The sequence below is a fragment of the Danio rerio genome, chromosome 11 (genome assembly GCF_049306965.1).
Source record: "Danio rerio strain Tuebingen ecotype United States chromosome 11, GRCz12tu, whole genome shotgun sequence".
NCBI classification, from domain to species: domain Eukaryota; kingdom Metazoa; phylum Chordata; class Actinopteri; order Cypriniformes; family Danionidae; genus Danio; species Danio rerio.
In genome coordinates this window covers 41362695-41382779 of record NC_133186.1, presented here as the reverse complement: position 1 = coordinate 41382779, position 20085 = coordinate 41362695, and the positions used below count along the sequence as shown (strand labels likewise).

Genomic DNA, 20085 nt, shown 5'->3' with positions numbered 1-20085 from the left:
TAGTTTTTCTAAATTATAGTTTTTGATTTAAGGTATTTGGACTAGAAACAAGACAAAAAAACTATGGCAAGCACTTTTTTGCATTGTATATGATGTAATGCACACTATAATAACATTTTACTTGAATCCAAGTGCATTCAACAACTCATAAAGCCAAATTACTTCCCTACAACATCTTACTCATAACCGAGAAACAGCTACTCCATATTCCTTGTGTAAGAACAGTCTAACAAGGCGATCAGATGCAGTCATTCTCTTGCTTTTTTATAAAAACAGCGCTGGATTGTCAGATGTCAAGGAGAGTCCTTGAACCGACTCTGCTAACTGTTAAAGAGTGTCAGTTCGCCCTGCGCTTCTCCACACAATAGAGATTTTCACACGGCTTTTCGCTTCAAACGCTTGACCTCTGACTCGGACTCAAACCACGCAGGGAGATCCAGCTTCTTTTATTGTGACATTGAGAGAACTACACAGGCAAAAAAACCTCTAGGGTCCGAACCATTAGCATGGCTTTGAAAATATGTTTTTATGAGCGTGTTCTTTTATCGGCCAGCACCTGGGAAAAGCCATTTGTTGAATGCACAGCTCTGTGACCACCATTTCAACTCTTTGCATTTAAAGTCTGGACGAAATCAAAATTTATCAAGTCTATTTTGCTAGCGCACATTGTTAGTCTTAAAGTGAATAATTAATCTGTGTGAGTCAATCCACTGAAAAAAAAGAAGAAAAAAAAAGAAACATCTTTTTTAGGTAATCTTTAATCAAAAATCTAATTGCTTTTGCTGAAACGCAGTCCTTCTCTGATGACATCAGCTTGCCTGCTTGGACAAAATATGCATAGCCACGCCCCAATAAAAGTTATATTGATGTGAATTAGGAAAATAAACAGAAGGAGCGCAAAAATAAAGCCCCACCCTTTACTCAATATTACAGTGGAGCCGAAAAGTATTCATAGAGCTTCACTTTTTCCACATTTTTATTTATTACAGCCTTATTACAAATTAAATTAAATTCATTTATTTCCTCTAAACTCTACAAACAATACCCCATAATGACAATGTTGAAAAAAATTTTTTTTTTGAAATTGTTGCAAATTTATATATATATATATATTTAGGTCTGGGCTCTGGCTGGGCCACTCAAGGACATTCACAGAGTTTTTTTTAAAGCCACTCCATTGATAAAGAGGCCGTTGATGGCGGTGTGCTTTGGGTCATTGTCCTGCTGGAAGATGAATTGTCGTCCCAGTCTGAGATCAAGAGCACTCTGAAGCAGGTTTTCATTCAGGGTGTCTCTGTACATCGCTGCATTCGTCTTTCCCTCTATCCTGACTAGTCTTCCAGTTCCTGCTGCTGAAAAACATCCCCACAGCATGATGCTGCCACCACCATGCTTCACTGGTAGGATGGTATTAGCCTGGTGTTGAGCGGTGCCTGGTTTTCTCCAAACGTAATGCCTGGCATTCACTCCAACAGTTCAATTTCAGTCTCATCAGACCAGAGAATTTAGTTTCTTATGGTCTGAGTCCTTCAGATGCCTTTTTGCAAATTTCAGGCGGGTAGTGGCTTCCATCTGGCCAGTTTACCATTTAGGTCTGATTGGTGGATTGCTGCACAGATGGTTGTCCTTCTGTAGGGTTCTCCTCTCTCCACGGAAGAATGCTGGAGCTCAGACAGAGTGACCATCGGGTTATTGATCACCTCCTTGACTAAGGCCCTTCTCCCCCGATCACTCAGCTTAGATGGCCGGCCAGCTCTAGGAAGAGTCCTGGTGGTTCCAAACATCTTTTACTTTTGGATGATGGATGCCACTGTGCTCAATGGAACTTTCAGAGCAGCAGATTGTTTTCTGTGACATTTCCCAGCCTTGTGCTTGAAAACAATCATGTCAAAGGTTTTCAGACAATTCCTTTGTCTTCATGCTTGGTTTGTGCTTTGACATGCACTGTCAACCCTGGGACCTTATATAGACAGGTGTATGCCTTTTTAAATCATGTCCAATCAACTAAATTTACCACAGGTAAACTCCAATGAAGCTGCTGAAACATCTCAAGAATGATCAGTTGAAATAGAATGTACCTGAGCTCAATTTAGAGCTTCACGGCAAAGGCTTTGAACACTTCTGTACATGTGATTTTTATTTTATCATTTTTTTTTTTTATATAAATTTGCAAAAATTTGCAAAACTCTTTTTCCAAGGCTGTAACATAAAAAAATGTGTAAAAAGCGAAGCGCTTTGAATGCTTTATATATATATATATATATATATATATATATATATATATATATATATATATATATATATATATATATATACACACAGTTGAAGTCAGAATTATTAACTCCCCTGTTTATTTTTCCCCCAAATTCTGTTCTGTTCTAGAAAAATTGTTTTAGTACATTTTTAATCATAATAGTTTTAAAAACTTATTTCTAATAACTGATTTATTTTATCTTTGCCATCATGACAGTAAATAATATTTTACTAGATATTTTTCAAGACACTTCTATACAGCTTAAAGTGACATTAAAAGGCTTAACTAGGTTAATAAGGTGAACTAGGCAAGTTAGGGTAATCAGGCAAGTTATTGTATAACGATGGCTTGTTCTGTAGATTATCGGAAAAAAAAAATAGCTTAAAGGGGCAAATAATTTTGTCCCAAAAATGTTTTTAAAAAAAATTAATAACTGCTTTTATTCTAGCCAAAATAAAACAAATAAGACTTTCCCCAGAAGAAAAAATATTATCAGACATACTGTGACAATTTCATTGCTCTGTTAAAAATCATTTGGGAAATATTTAAAAAAGAAAATTAAAATCAAAACGGGACTAATAATTCTGACTTCAACTGTATATTTATAAAGTGTGGAAGTCAGAATCATCCTGAATTATTGGCCAGCTGCCCTGTACATTTTTTCCCCAATTTCTGTTTAACGCAAATATATATATATATATATATATATATATATATATATATATATATATATATATATATATATATATATATATATATATATATATATATATATATATATTATCTTATATATATATATATATATATATAATATTATATATATATATATATATATATATATATATATATATATATATATATATATATATATATATATTAAGGGTGGAGCCGAACCCGAATACGGTATTCGGAAAGGCACGAATAGTGTGTTTTTACGAATACTTCATTCGAACAAATACTTGAAAAATTATTTGTAGTCGGGAGCAAGAAAAACACTATATCAAAATGCAGCGTTTCCTCATGAGACCACAGTGCATGCCCGCGTGAGTGAGTGAGTGAGAGAGTGTGAGAGAGAGAGAGAGAGAGAGAGAGACACGCTCAGTGCAAAACGCGCCAAAGCCCGAAACTGAAAGCGAGACGTGACTGTTAAGGGACTGTTTCATGTGGATTTATTAATCATTCTTACTGTTCAGTGATCGCAAACTGCCGTAGTTTATTAAAGACGCAAACCTCTCACTGCACATCAGCTGCGCGCCTTCAGCAGACCTCCTCATTCCTGCAGCACGAGAGCTTTATGATTGTTTATGCGCGCCAAAAGTGGCGGATCTGTCCGGTAAAATATCTGACTGCGTGTCACCGCATCCCTAAGGACTGTTTGGCGAAATATTTGACTGCATGTCACTGCATAACAAACGACTGAAACGATATAACTAGAGAAATCTCCACTGTGCCACTGTGCGTATGGCAAGCCGTTTTAGCATTTAAACCTTGTTGAGACTATCCATAAATATATTTAGAGATATCTCTAATTATATTTTGACTTGTCATAATTATAATTTAGATTGGAAATATCTGCAAATATATTATGACTGACTATTCATATTCCTTCATTGACTTCCATTGAAAAATATTTGCAGATATCTCTAAATAAACAAACAAACAAACTTTGTGTCTTTTTTGTGGCTGGCAGATGATATAGCAGGGCTGCATCTTTTAGTATTATATAGAATACTTTTGTTCTGCCAGATCTCCCCGGCAGGGTTTTATTTAGATTTATTTAGCTTATTTTTGGAATTCTGTCCATTGGAAAAAAGTTCTTTCAGAAGAAGAACAGTTTTTTGAAGTATTATTTGTTTTTATTTTGTCTATTCAGTGTCCTTAAACAAGAACAGTGGTGGTGGGGTTCATAATATTCACAATGGTATTTTATTAGTTGTTGGTTTAACCATGGATGAGAAAATGGCTTCTATGTTATTTTCTTTTCAATGACATTTCTTATCACATGTTCAAAAACAACAGCCAATATTGCATATCTATAATTTATATAATGGGTATAATTAAACAATACTTTCACTATAACGTAAATTAGAAGTGTAATAGAAAAAAATATATATTTCTGCGCCATTTTGAATTTTACTCGAATACAAATACAAATACAAATACTTTTCCCCCTCAACAAATACAAATACAAATACAAATACCGGCTGCTCCGCACATCCCTAATATATATATATATATATATTATTCTAGCCGAAATAAAAATGTACTTACATTTGAACAAAATATTTTGCCAGGATTTGCCAAGATTATGAATAATTCCAGGCTTGACTGTACATCCCAATAAACATATTAATTCATTAATTTATTGTGTGTTTGTTTGTTTGTGGTGAAATATGACTACAGATCTTCTTTTTTTATCCACTTATACAAATACTACAAGCTCTGGGCTTGTATTTCTCCACTCATCAGCATTGAATGTGGATTATATTACAGACTGCAGGTGTTTTGAGTATCTATTTTTATTCAGAGCCAAGATGAGTGAATTATCAGAGCAGGATCCATAACCACAATTACAAAACGATAACAGATAACATAAGAGGATATAAAGCACGACGTGAACAATTCCAACAATTACTAATCAACTTTCAACCGTAACTTGCTCGACTGTAAATGGAGACGACGTCGCAATAAAAGAACAATTAGCCGACAAAATTAACACATGCGCTTGTTAATTTGCCATATTCATAACCGAAAACTAAATGTGACCCATTTGTGAGATCATTTTAAAGAGAGCGACGCTTCAGTTTTGATTAGCTTATTCATAATGTCCTGCTCGAACGATCTCAGTCTTCATTAGGCAGGGAGACAGCAGCTTATTTAACGATAATGACGCCGCACAAAAGCGCAGCTCAATCAAGGAGTTTTTTTCAACTTCTACAGCTGAATCGCTTTAAGCAGCTGCTTCAGGTGGATCAGCAGTGAGATCTTCACCTTTCGCTCTCCCTGAGGAATACATCAACTTTTGGAGACAATCAGACGTTCACAAAAACCACTTCTCATTACATAGACCACTGCGTACTGTTAAAACCAGGCACGTGTCCAACGCAAATGGACTGAAGTTAAGCGTGGTGTCAGGACAGCTGGTTTGTGGATAAGAAATGCAGCTTGTGGTCTTCTGGAAATTGGGAAGAAAACAAACAATGCAGCTGTAGGGTGGAAAAAGTAGCGGGTGGAAGCAGTTGGTTTAGTTTACAGACTTTTAGAAAGAGAGAGATGTTTCATTATAATCCAAAAGAAAAATAATATTTCAGGATTTCACCATCATTGGATGCTTTTCGATCTAATTTAAGGACATATTTTTACTCTCTAGCCTTGTTATTTTATATAGAGGTGTGAACCTATACTGGTCTCACGGTTCGGTTCGGTAACGATTATCATGCCTTCGATTCGGTTCAATTCGATATCTCGGTGCATCACGGTGCATTAACGAGGCTTTCCATATACAACATTATATTTTAAGGGGGAGGCTATAACAAGCTGTCTGTATAAATACACAGACACACAGCACCACACTGTCTCTTATTCAAACACACACACAAACATAGACAGCACCTAAACTACAAACACACACACACACACACACACACACACACACACACACACACACACACACACACACACACACACACACACACACACACACACACACACACACACACACACACACACACACTTAAGCCCTCACAACAAGGAGAGCTTGTGCTGAGCGGAGCAGAAAAACGGAAAAAAGAAGCACTTTTCTGACAGTCCCTTACTGAGAGCTCCTCTCAGCTCGAGCTCTCCCGGCTAAACACATATTGCGAGGGCTTAAAGGGAGCAGTGCTCGTAATGTTGAGCGAAAAACAAGAAAAAGACAGCTGTGAAACATAACCAGCTTTGTCTTTTTGTAGGAAACACACTTTAGATCTTTTAAGGGTAAGAGGTTTTTGAGTTATTGCCGTCTATAACGTTAACTGAATGTGTGTCAGGAAAATCGAAAACAAAACCAACTGAACCGCGCTCATTTTTTGGCGCCTCCCTGGATATACAGCGCACGTAGCATTTGCCTATGGTGCCTACTGTATGTCACGAGCCGGCCCTGAGTTGGCTAAGTGTTGTAAATACTCGCGCTCTCCTTCCTCGCGACAGATTTCACCATCATTGGATGTTTTTCGATCTAATTTAAGGACATTTTTTTACTCTCTAGCTTTGTTATTTTATACCTGTATTTTTTTGTATTCCTCTTATATTTTTAATACTAGTGTAATGGTCTTTAGCCTTCTTGTTACTGTGTGTTCTCACCGAAAGCGGCGAGAGCGTCAAAGTAGCCGGAAGTCATTCATTTTCAATGGGAGCCGGCGGTGATAAGCGGCGAGGTACATCTTTGCCGGTGTGGGAGTCGAGGAGAGTTGAAATCAAGTTAATTTTATGGTAATGAGCTATGATGCAGTTCGACGGCAAGGAATCGTAATGTAGATGTTCAGTGACAGAGGATTCCAGAGGACAAATTCCTGTGAACTTTGGTTATGAGCACAGTTGTTTCCAAGAGTTTTCCAGTTATTTACAATGCTTTCTTACAGGCACTTAAATAAAAAATGTTACTGGCCACATTTAAAGCCACAGCATATGCAACAACTTGATCTTCCGTAGTTAAGTGAATTTGATAAAATGTGCGCACCATTTTTACACCAGCACACACATTTTTTATGTGGTAATGTAGGTGATTTGCTGATATGCTGCAACGGCCTCTTTAAATTTGAGATCAATGTAGGGAATTTTGACGCTCTGAGATGGGATCGAACCAGCAACTCTTCGCATGGGAGTTGGTTGCTCTAACTGCGCGTTTAACTGAGCAATAACCCTGTCTGCTTTTACAGCTCTGGCGGCAAACTTTGACACTCTTGTCATGTGAACGCACAGTTAGAGCACCCCACTCCCATGCCAGAAGTCGCTTGTTTATTCTCAGGTCGGAGCGGGTTGAGTGGTGTAGGACCGGTGGGGGTTACATTGGTGCCATGACCAGGATTCGAACCGGGTTGCTGTGCCCACAACGCAAAGTACTAACCAAATCCAACGCAAACTCATGGCAATTCATAACTTTTTGATTTAGTGGCTAATTCGTATGAATTCGTACGATCTAATTTGTAAAATTTAGTATGATTTGCTCATCAACCAATGACGGTTGGGGTTAGGGGTGGGGTTTGGTGCCACGCCTCCTTTTAAAAATCTTACATTTTCGTACGAGAAAATGTACATACATTTTTGGATGACTGAACTCAAATTCAAAATTCTTAAGAATTAAGAAATTCGTAAGAATTAGCCACTAAACTGACAAAACGTAAAATACTTGCAGTTCCTTGTAAGATCAGAATCCTGGTCAAGCCCCTATGTGTTTAATCTGTGTTTGTTATTCAATTTGTGTTTTTGTTTATTTTATTTCAGATACAGATTTATAGTAATTTTAGAATATAGAATAGAATATTTACATTTTTTCACCATTTCAATTGCAAGAATTTTGAAGAAGTTTTTTTGGTAAAAATAACGACACTCAAAAAATACAATATTGGTTGAACAATGCCATAAGTAAAAATATTTTGATATATATATATATATATATATATATATATATATATATATATATATATATATATATATATATATATATATATATATATATATATATATATATATATATATATATATTCTTTATTAATAGCATCAAAACCTAACCAATAATTACTGAAATTGTGCACAATTGTGTGCATTGCATATTACCAGCAGAAGAAATTAAATAATTCTAGAATAATTATGTGTGAAATTCAGTGCACATTTCTGCATTTGAATATACACTGAAATTTACAAAAATCTGTTTTGACAGCATAATTAAACATTTACACAGGCAGTAGGTACACTGAAAAAATGAGATGTGCAAAATTGTTGCCAACAATTTGTAAGAGTTGAATTTAAACAAACAAATTTAATTTAATAATGTTAGTTTGCTTGTTTAAAATCACCCAAATAAATTGTGTACAACCATTTACCTTTGACTCTTTGAATCATTTGAGTACATCTTTACAGCTGTCCCACTTTATATTAGGTGGCCTTAACTACTATGTAGTTGCATCAAAAAATAAATACAATGTACTTACTTTGTTCATAATGTAATGTACAACACTTGTGGTGCCCTTGAGATGGGATACAGGTAGGGTTAGTGACAGGTTTGGTGGTATGGGTAGATTTAAGGGTGGGTTAAGTTGTAAGGGATGCTCAACAGTGAAATTACAAGAGATATATTACAGGTGTTATTACATGCATGTATTTAATTAACCACAAGTACAATTTAAAAAACATGTATTTATTTACACAATAAGTACATTGTAACAAATAAATAATTTCAGTGTGAGTACATATTAGATAAGGCCACAATATAAAGTGGGATCAAAGTACTCAATCTCATTTTTTTAACATTTTAAATTTGTAATATTATAACTTTTATAGTGCCTATTACTAAATTGAGCATGTGCAGTTTATCATAATTACAAATAGCAATGAAATCACACTGGGTTTTCAAACTGTCAATGTAGGGTAATTAAAATGCTGTTAGCGATAATGTGCAAATGCTCCAGAGGAACAGATATCAAGAACTCAGTTAATTATTGAGAAGTGAGAGTAAATGTTATCACGGTTTAACATGTGACACCATTACTGATAAGTGCTCTTAATTGTCAAACATAATAAAACAGGCTTAAAATAGTCAGTGACTACAAAAAAAAGAGCAAGTTTTGCATGCTTGTTGTTTCATCTCCAACATTATTTATTCAATTCTTGTTTTCTTTCTTCTAAAATACCAGCCATCTGGCCGCTATAGCGTTACTGGCAGTAACTAATTCCGGCAAATATTCTGTCATTTACTGCTATCATGACATGCCATAAAAAATTATTCTCTCATTAATAACGTATTTACGGGCAGAAGAGGTGCAAGTGAGAATGTGTATCTTTCACTCAAATGAAAGAGTGCAGCAGGAGGGCGAGAGAAAGAGAGAGGCAATCTAATTATGGCAAATCCACCTCAGATATACTCCAAATCATTGTTATGGTGCTAATAAGCTGTCGGAGGTGTCAACACAACTCTTATTGGCTGGACTTTTCAAAATAATGGGCTTCTTAGTTGAAGTTTTCTAAAAGAAAGGTTTAATTTTTCTATAAATAATCACTGTTTTCAAACAGGTTTCCCATCTGCTATGATGCATTAGGGTCCATCCATTTTATTTAAATTAACTTTGAAAAAAAAAGGTCTCTGTTGTAACTTTTAACATTGTTGTATTTAACTCCTAATAAAGGTCTTTGTTGTATTGGTATTTAAATGCATCTGTTTTTTTCACACTGCCTACGTTAACATGGACATTGGTTATCGAATTATTTGCTTTGATCTAATTAGGAGAATAATAAAACTATGGTGTTTACATGAGTTGCTTTTTGAGTGTTACTTTCATGATCCCGTTTTACATGTTATAGCACATAATTCCATTAATGTCATTGCGTCAGCACGCTATACGCATTTCCTCCGGAGTATCATGCAATTTTGGGTGTTTCATTTTTAATTTGTTGACTTTAACTGCAGCTTGCCACTTTCCCTTTCATTCACGGACATTTCATACACGCCCTCCGTTACCAATGAGATATTGGATGCAACTATGAACTGCTGGAAGAGTTATGTTTTAATGGAAGTTCATACTGCATGCTAAATGGAAGAAAAAAACATTAGCATTTCACGATGCAGGTGTGCAGACGCGGGTGTGCGTGTGTGTGTGTAGACTGTCCTGTCGCAAAATGCTACGAAAAGTTATACATGGCGGTGATAATTCGATTAAGGTGTTTACATGTCTTTAATGCACTTCAATAATGCTACTAAAATCAGCATTCCCCACACGTCTTAATTCGATTTTTCTTTAGTTCGATTATGACCTTAATCTAATTAAATTAGTTTTAAAAGTCGCTGTTTACATGGTTAACTCTTAATCAAAGTATTTTCTTAATCGCATTGAACTCAAACTATTGGTGTCCATGTAAACGTAGTGAGTGTTAATTTTAATCCGTTAGCTAACGTTTACTAAGGAGACTGAATTGAAAAAGTGTTACGTTTGGTACTTTGATATTTGACTTTGATCATTTTGCTAATTAATTTAACGCATTTGTACAATTGAACATGTATTTATAATAAAGCAATACACCAAGTATTTTATTATACCTGTGAAACGTAATCTTTTTTTGCAGTTTGAAACCATCACAAGCTTACAGTGCTATAACGAATCATAAATCTCACGGTTTGGACCACACTACGGTTTTTGAGTCACGGATCGGACCATTTTTCGGATCAGCAAATAAGGGAGGAGACAAATATCATTTGCTTTTCATTTAAACAAACAAAAAAAAATGCTGCAAAAACCATTGGTTTAACAAAAAGAACTTAGAACCTGTCATTTGAATAAAAATTTAAATCAAGAAAGAACCTGCTGAAAAAAAAGATCTTTGCTACTGTTGCTGATAATACTAAATACAGAAATCATCTTGTACAACATATCATATTTTTTTAAGCTTATAATTTATCCTTAATTTTCCTAAGGAAGTCTTTACTTGCAGAGTGAATGTTGAACTCTATTGGTCAGGTAAAAAGTAGTCCTGCCTACAAACTCACACCATTGGTTGAGATGTGCTTTGTGATCTGTGTTTACACCGTTGGATGGAATCAACCTCAAAAAATAGCTATTTATCCACATTATCCTGTACCACAGAAAAGAGCTATGATATTATCCTCTAAACGTCTTATTGAGTCCCTCTTTCAACGTTCATTTATAGTACAATAGCTATCCATTAGCCTTCCTATTCAGTTCTAATATATTGCATTTTCATTTTAAAACATTCTGGCTGCTTTTCTGAGTCTTATCTATGGTATGTATGGATTCTAGAACAGTAAAGTCCTTGGTGTGATGATTGCACTCAGCCAAGGTTGCTGTGATCTCCTTAAATGTAAGCTGTCAAACACTTTCAGTCCACCCTCACCGTTGCTGTGGTTGTTTCTTTGCTGTGAAGGTCGAGTAAAGTCTCAGACAGAGCCTTCTCGAATAAAACACTGAAAGTTTAAAGAGCCCTGCATAATATTAGTCTAGAACTGAGCTGAAAGTATTGCCTATTTAATATATGATCTGTCTTTCTACTAGGTCTGCACATTATATCGAAAAATTTTCTCATTATTGGGATAATAGTATATGCAATATTCACATTGCAGGTAAGTGCAATAAATTCAGATAGTATTATGTGCCAAGCATGTGTGTACTGGATGCATAGGTAGTCTATCTAGATCTAACCGATCCAACCAGGCTTAATAAAAAAAAATGTGCCCTGGGATACATTTTTGAGAACTGACACATGTGTATCAAGGACTGTGTTTTCTTGTGGTTTTTGCTTTCACAAATTCACAAGAGGGTGCTGTGTACATTTTTGCCAATCCTTAATACGTTACTGGGGCACGTTTTCTCATATGTTCCATTTCTCGTGAATCCCTCTGAGGCCGCTGTGTGCATTTCTGCACATATTAACGTAATTTTCTTGTGCGTCTGTGAGAGAAGCCGGTCAGCTTGTCATCATCCATACTACATCGGCTTGATATCAACCGACCCCCCACACACCCTTCTCTAAACCCAACCGATTGTGTTTTTAAAAGCAAACTAGAAGAAAATATTTAGGTCAAATCCCAAAAGGAGCCTTTTTTAGAGATGTGTAACATTATTTGTGTGCTATTTTAAGCTGAAACTTTAAGTACACGCTCTAGCGACATTGTATGAAAATTTTTGGTTTGTGTTAAGAATAGAATAAAGAATAAAGAAACTCATAAAGGTTTGGAACCAGTTACGATATATATGAGCAATATCACACGAGTAGCAGTGCGATATGGCTGTATATCGGCACTGGTGGGAGGCGTGCATTGGCACGAGGACGCAGGCCGAGTGCCTTAGTGCCCCCACTAGTGCCGATATACAGCCATATCGACTGCTATGGGTGTGATATTGTGTTTATACAACAGTTTGACGGCATAATTGTGTATATAAAAACAAAATAAAAACATGGAGAGTCTCAAAAACACTTTTGTATGAGGAACTACTTTCTTCTGGATTCAAATCATAAGCTGACAGTTAAACAGTTGAGCGTGCGTCTTTTAAACTTTAGATCTGTAGTGTCTGCTTTTTGCTGGCTGTATGTGGGTGGAGTAATACACAAAGGGTAAAGAAGCTGTAAGAGTTCTGATATTGCAGAATATTGCACGGCTATCAGCCAATCAGATTCGAGAACCAGACAGAACTGTTGTATAAAATGTAATATATTGGAGTACATGGTGAGCATATTTCCATTTTTGGGTGAACTACCCCTTTAAAACTTTAAAAGGACTGTTGTGAATTTGACAAACCCAGGGAGATTTTCGGGTATCTGAAAATTTTGTATTTTGAAACTTTTTTTTTACTCTATAATATTTAAACCAGGGCGACGTGGTGGCGCAGTATGTAGTGCTGACGCCTCACAGCAAGAAGGTCAGTGGTTTGGGCCTCGGCTGAGGCATTTCTGTGTGGAGTTTACAAGGCCTACAAGTCTCTAGATGCCTACAATGTTATTCTGTGTGATCGTGTGCAAGAAATAACATTCCATGATTACCAGATTCAAAACCAGTAGTGCTAAAAACTGAGGTTCTGTCTATAAAGGCAAAGAAAGAAAACGGAACTGTACAAGGCCTGGGTAATCATCACCAAGCAAAACAACTGCATTCTGACAGCGAACTAGACCTGTACAGCAAGGTACTTTAGATTTCATTCTAAGCATTTAGTGTCGGCAGTTTAAGCATATGTAACTGTTTTTGCTGAAATCATTGCTGCAATCAAAAATGATTAATGTGTATGATTCAGCGGGAACTTATCTGATATAAATTAAGAACTGCTGAGTAAAGCATTTTTAATTGGGTCCTCACTCCATTCAGCTCTTCTGATGGCTGTTAGCCAGAGACATCACCGGTTGGCATTAAAAGCAGTGTGGTGTACAATCATATTCACGTTTTTCCAATTTAGCATCTTACCCCACAACTTGACATGTTTGCTATTGCAACCGGTCTTTATTTGCAACCGGTATGCACGGTTGAACCCGTGTGACGTCATATGTGACGTAGGTTGGTAATTCCCCTATAACATACTCATTCTAACATCTAAACAATGTTATTTTAATATCATGGGAAAATAAAACAGCTTGTGTTGTAGGAGCCTAACAATCATCAGCTGAAAGCTCCAGTTTGTCTTTGCTGTTCATAAGAAAATAAAAAATAAATAGTTTAACTCACATTAGGTTGTTTCCTCAGCTTTCGTCCTTCCCATGACACCTTCTCCGTCTCATCTGGATAACTATTAATATGACAAAAGAGGTGAGAGTCGTCCCCCCCACACAAATAAACATGCAGCACTGCGTGATTTATATCCAGTGCCAACACTCTTTATTAGACTGTCAATACATTACCTGTTGTCTATTTGCAGCTGTCGAGGCTGAATACACAGACAGGCCAGGAGGAGAATAAATGCGTCTGCGGGCGGGTGAGAAAAAAGCCTCCGGTGATGAGACCCCATGATGGACAGAGTGGTAATTGTGCGCCGGACCGGATGCGTGTGATGAAGGCTTTTTTTTCCTCTGGATCCCGCCCGATGTTTACCCTCCTCTGAGCTTGCTTTGCCTGTCGATCGGAGTGGGGTAGATATTGCGTGTCAAGTGCTCTCCTGGGCTAAACTATCATTTCCAAGTGTTATCACACAATCCTGACTCCCAGGGGCCTCTCGGCTGGCAGGAGCTCCAGACTTTGTCCGGGCTCAGCAGATGCTGCGCGACAGTGGCATCCCAGCAAGGGCACTGAGGATGCAAATGAGGGCAGGCTGTGCAGGTAACACTCCAATAAAGCAAATGATTAATCAGGCTTTGTATGTTTGAGGCAATTAAAAAAAAAAGAAAGCATGCTAAATTAATGGCTTATTTTGGGTCTAGCTGATAATAGTGTGTTATATGGAAAGACAAGCAGCGATTGGAAGAAGAAATGGATTCAAACATGTTATATTTTTGGCCATAGCATGCAAAAAAAAAAAAAGTTACATAAATATGTTTCACGAAGATATTTTCAAATTTCCAGCTGTAAATATGTAATTTTTTTATAATAATTTTTTTTTATTAGTCAGATTTTCAAAATATTTGTCTCTCGGCTAAATGTTGTCCGATCTAACAACCATACACCGATTAAAACTAATCTATTCTGCTTTAAGGTGATGTACAGTATAAATCTCAGTTACATAAAATGTACACTTATGACGTTATGGACCACTTATGGTTTTTGGTCCAGGGTAATGTATCTAAATTTTAATTTTAATCTAAATGAATAATATTTACTGTTATGTTACATCTAAATATTATTTTATGAAACAATGTAACATTTTTGCATTATATAAAGATTAAAAAAATCTGTAATGTTTTCAAACATGCTTATATAATTCCAACTTTTTAACTTTAAAGCACTTTAAATTTAAGAAAGCAACATTTGGTGGAATAACCCTGATTTCAATTACTTTCAACTATTATTATCCCATACAATAAAAACGTGTCCATATTTATTCATTCATTCATTTTCTTGTCGGCTTAGTCCCTTTATTAATCGGGGGTTGCCACAGCGGAATGAACCGCCAACTTATCCAGCAAGTTTTTTACGCAGCGGATGCACTTCCAGCCGCAACCTATATCTGGGAAACATCCACACACACACTCATACACTACGGACAATTTAGCCTACCCAATTCACCTATACCGCATGTCTTTGGACTGTGGGGGAAACCGGAGCACCTGGAGGAAACCCATGCGAAGGCAGGGAGAACATGCAAACTCTACACAAAAACACCAACTGAGCTGAGGTTCGAACCTCGTCTTCATTCTAGTCTGTCTCTGTCACTGACTGCTGTTTATCTGATGTAATGATGAGAAGCAGACACGCTTGTGGGAAAGGTGGGCGGGGAGAAGCAGCTCATTTGCATTTAAAGCCACAGGCTACAAAAACAGCTACACTGTATTCAGACACCAAAATGGGCAGATTCTGAAGGCTTTAATAAATAATCTGATGGGTGTTTTGAGCTGAAACTTGGAGACAACGAAGGCTTATCTTACAGTATATCTTGTAAAAAGGGTAAAATAGGTGCCCATTAAGGTAAATAACATTAAATGATGACTAAATACCATAATAAATGTATTACTACATTAGCCATTTATGACTACATTTACCTAATGGACCTAATGTTACACAACCAACGCAATCTCACGGCAATTCGTAATTTTTTGATTTAGTGGCTAATTCGTATGAATTTGTACGATCTAATTCATACAATTTAGTTCGATTTGCTCATCACCCAATGACGGTTGGTGTTAGGGGTGGGGTTGGGTGCCACGCCTCCTTTTTAAAACCATACATTTTCTTCAATTAGCTTCCTATTAGTTTCTTCGTAAGATCAGGCTGGAATGTCTAAGTTACTTTAAAACAACTATTAAACTATATACAGAAAGCTTTAAAATGACCATTAAACATTTCAATGAACACTTTTTTGTCTGTATGTAAACTTATTTTGATGATAGAGGTATGCATTTTAAGTTGAACCTAGAAAAAGTTCCAAACCAGTTAAAAAAGTATAAGAAATAAAATATCCTCTTAAACTTGATTCTGTATCTATAATGACAGTATAAACCATGTCTAATGTACATACAAGGTCAGAGAGGGCAAATGTCAGCAAGTTGCATTTTAAATGATTACGCGTTACTAATTGGATCACCCCTGAACAGGGCAAATCTGAGCAAATTAATTTTGTAGGCCCAGTGTCATTTCAAGGACGACTCCAACAGTGACATCTGTTGTTCTCAGCAGTCAATGTGTCTTCTTCACCCTACGCTAACATTTGTCTCGCCCTAAAAACAGTTCTGTCTTTGACTTTTGTGGAATTGACTCCCCAGTTACTGATCATAGCACCATATAAATGTTTTTAAATAAATAATGTGCTTACTTCATTCATTATTTTACTGTCTTTACATGTGCAGGGTTTCTGCAGCTTTCATCAAATCAAATTTAAGACTTTTAAATACCCTTAAAACTTGCATGGGTAAACACTAAGGATTTTTGAACTAATATTGATAATTGATAATGTCTTGTTGGACCAGTGGATTTTTTTTCTCTCTCTCTCTTTTTTTTTTTTTTTTTTTTGCTTGTCACAAAATTCAAATGTAGTTATTTCTAAGCCACATATTTTAAAGTGTCAGAAAACTAGTTTTTTGAGTGTAGACGCTTTTATTTCAATATAAATGTTTCATTTTTTAATGCAAAGTTTAACATTGTTAAAAGTATTTTTATTAAAGGGAAAATTACATGAATAATCAACAATATATTTGTTGGCTTTTGGTCGAAAAGGGATTGAGTCTAACTCCTATTCAACCTAATGTGTTTCTGTTATAAAACCTAACCTTTCATGTTTATTTATAAACACTATGACCACTCTCCCCTTACTTCTGTAAAGAGTTTTTGTATAATTCGAAGACCATTTAAAAGGATATGCTGCGCTGTTATTATCATGAGTAATTGTGTAATTGTGTTTTTAGTTTAGAAATTTTTATTTGGAGAATTTGCTGGATCTCTTTGCAATAAAAAACTTAAAAAAAAAAAAAAAAAGTTGTATTGAGATGCATTTTTGGTGACTGGATGGATCTCGGCCTGATTGGGTAGCTTTACTTGGACAGTGGAAATTTAAGCCATGTTTAAAACAATTTAAGACATTTTAAGACTTTTTTTAGACCCCGCAGACCCAGATGCGAGACAAGTAAAGGGGTAAAAAAACTAATTCAATAAAACTTCAAGGTGTTTGTTGAATTCTAAAGGCTCGATTTGAGTTGTACTCTATAATCACTAAACAAATAAAAAAAGCTTTTTAGAAATACTCGTAGGGTTTAAATCTGCAACTATTGGGTTATCAGGGTGCAAATATTAACCTGAAAAGGCATAATGTCTTTTTAAAAAACAAGCATTTAACACCATTCATTCATTCTCTTTTCGGCTTAGTCCCTTTATTAATCAGGGGTCGCCACAGCAGAATGAACCGCCAACTTATCCAGCATATATTTTACGCAGCGGATGCCCTTTCAGCTGCAACCCAACACTAGGAAACATTCAACGCAATAAAAATGTATTAAATATGAATTAATATACTAAACATATTTCATTTAATTTAAGGCATTTAACTGAATGCAAAATATTTAGTGGAGATCATAATATACCTGTAGGGCAAGGATTTAATGGAATTTAATTGGATTGTGAAAAGTCCGTTGTAATACTATAGGCTTTTTTGGTGGCAAATTTTATGCCAAAAAGTTAGTAACTGTATGTTATGACAAAATGTTGCATACATTTTTTTATTGGAAAATTAATCGCTTAGCTGAATAATTTAGCAAATTAGTAGACAGATTAATCAATATAACTTAAGTCATTAGTGGCAGAATAAAATATAGTGTGCAATCAGGAAAATTAACAAATAAAATAAAAAACTTTCAGAATATAAATATGAATAAAACTCTAAAGATTGTTGTAGAAGTGATTAGCTCACAGCAAGGTGTTTGAGCCCCAGTTGGCATTTCTGTGTGGAGTTCTCCCTGTGTTGGTGTGGGTTTCCTTCGGGTGCTGCGGTTTCCCCCTCAGTCCAAACACATTCGCTAGAGGTGAATTGAATAAACTAGTAAATTGACCATAGTGTATGAGTGTGTATGTGAGTGAGAGAGTGTATGGGTGTTTCCGAGTACTGGGTTGTGGCTGGAAGGGTATCCGCCATGTAAAACAAATGCCGGAATAGTTGGCGGTACAATCCGCTGTAGGAACCTCTGATAAATAACAGACTAAGGCGAAGGAAAATGAATGAATGAGTTTTTTTGTATATAAGAGTTGCTGAAGAGAAGATTTATGGCTCATAAAACCTTTTAGGCTTTAAAGTCGCTATTTTTTTCCCTCATCAGGAACATCACTTGAAATAGTCTTTAAATGAATGGTAAAAAGTAGAGCATTGCATGATTTCCTCCTTTGGAAACCGATTAGATTGTTGTAAGATCAGCGTTGCTAACAAGAAGATGGACAAAATTCTGAGCAAAAACGACACACACTGATAGACCCTCTCAAAAGGCTGACCATGTGATGTTTTAACACAAACACTACCTGACAAAAGTCTTGCCATTGATTCTGTTGGTAAAATCTCTAAATAATAACTTGACTTCTTGTTGATCATTAGGAAAAGTGGCAGAAAGTAGAATTTTCTAATGAATCGTGTTAAAGTGCACCCAATCATCACAAATACTGCAGAAGACCTATTGGGACCCGCATGGACCCAAAATTCTCACAGAAATCAGTCTGGTGAAGGAAAAATCACGGTTTGGGGTTACACTCAGTATGACGGCGTGCGAGAGATCTGCAGAGTGGATGGCAACATCAACAGTCTGTAATATCAAAACAATTGTACTGCCCATTATACTAAAACCAAAGGAGAGGGCAAATACTTCAGCAGGATAGCGCTCCCTCTCATACTTCAGCCTCCACATCAAAATACCTGAAAGCAAAGAAGGTCAAGGTGCTCCAGGATTGGCCGGCCCAGTCACCAGACCCAAAACAATAATGTGTTTTAGGATATAACTCAGGTTTTTGAGCACATTTTGCTATTATTATTTTTTTATTAGAACTGAATTTAGAAATAGTTTTGAAACGAATATTTGCTCTTAACAATCAAAATTATTTATTTATAGACTAATTGATGTCTGTGCATAAAGGTTTCCCTATCCAAGAGCAAAAGTGAAAGTGATCCATTATCTCTCATTCTCATGCAGTAGATGCTCTGTTTAACAGTTTTCTGTTAAAAAACTGTCAACTGTCAACTGTTTGCTTGTGAAATGCTCATTTTTTCCACTTAGCCTTACTTTGCGTCCTGTAAATAGCGAATGCGCTCTTGCCGCGACGCAGCTGACTCTTAAAGGGAATAGGAGATGAGACTCTAATTGGTTTATTCTTAAAACACACCTATAACTCATTAAGAAAATAAACTCAACACTTTTAGACCATGCGCCACGGCGCAAGGCAGATTTCCCGTCCTTAAATTAGCAAAAACGCGTCCTGACACGCCCTGAAAGCGTTTGCGCCCTGCGTTTTGCGCATGGACCGTCACAATAGAGCCCTAGGTCTGGGGTAAGGTAAAGAAGGAGGCATTGAAGATGAATCCAAAGAATCTTTATGAACTCTGGGAGTCCTGCAAGAACGCTTTCTTTGCCATTCCTGATGACTTTATTAATAAGTGATTTGAGTCATTGCAGAGATGTATGGATGCAGTCCTCCAAGCTCATGGGAGTCATACACAATATTCATTCATTTCCCACTGCAGCATGACTTTATATTCTATACTGTACATTATTTCTGTTAAGTGACAAGAATTTTGTCTAAGCAAAGTCAGAACTTACTGCCCTAATTAAATAATTAAAAATCAAGGCATGATCATATTTTATTTTGGCAAAATAAGCGTAAACTAGAGGCCTTTACCTTTTATATAAGCCACTTCTGATACCAAATGATCAACTAGAAGTCAAGTTATTATTTGTTGTTCCTAAAATTTTGATTGTCAGGTAGCATATTTAATCATATATAATCATTTTTATTCTTTGTTACTTTG

At 36.1% G+C, this 20085-nt stretch overlaps 2 long non-coding RNA genes across 7 annotated transcripts in view; one reads left to right on the top strand and one right to left on the bottom strand.

Moving 5' to 3' along the window:
• LOC137496660 (uncharacterized) overlaps positions 1-20085 on the bottom strand; it is a 148989-nt gene that overhangs the window by 115667 nt on the left and 13237 nt on the right. For 4 of the 6 annotated variants that reach the window (XR_012387322.1, XR_012387321.1, XR_011017158.2 and 1 more), the window contains exons 5-6: positions 13844-14054; positions 13671-13731 (exon numbers count right to left, since the gene is read on the bottom strand). This is a non-coding gene — a long non-coding RNA (uncharacterized lncRNA). Of the gene's footprint in view, positions 1-13670; positions 13732-13843; positions 14228-20085 lie in introns of all 6 variants that reach the window. The other 2 variants (XR_012387323.1, XR_012387325.1) reach the window with 1 other exon arrangement.
• LOC141376662 (uncharacterized) lies at positions 12829-14107 on the top strand. Its single transcript, XR_012387337.1, has 3 exons — positions 12829-13137; positions 13689-13751; positions 13861-14107. It is a non-coding gene; the product is annotated as an uncharacterized lncRNA (long non-coding RNA).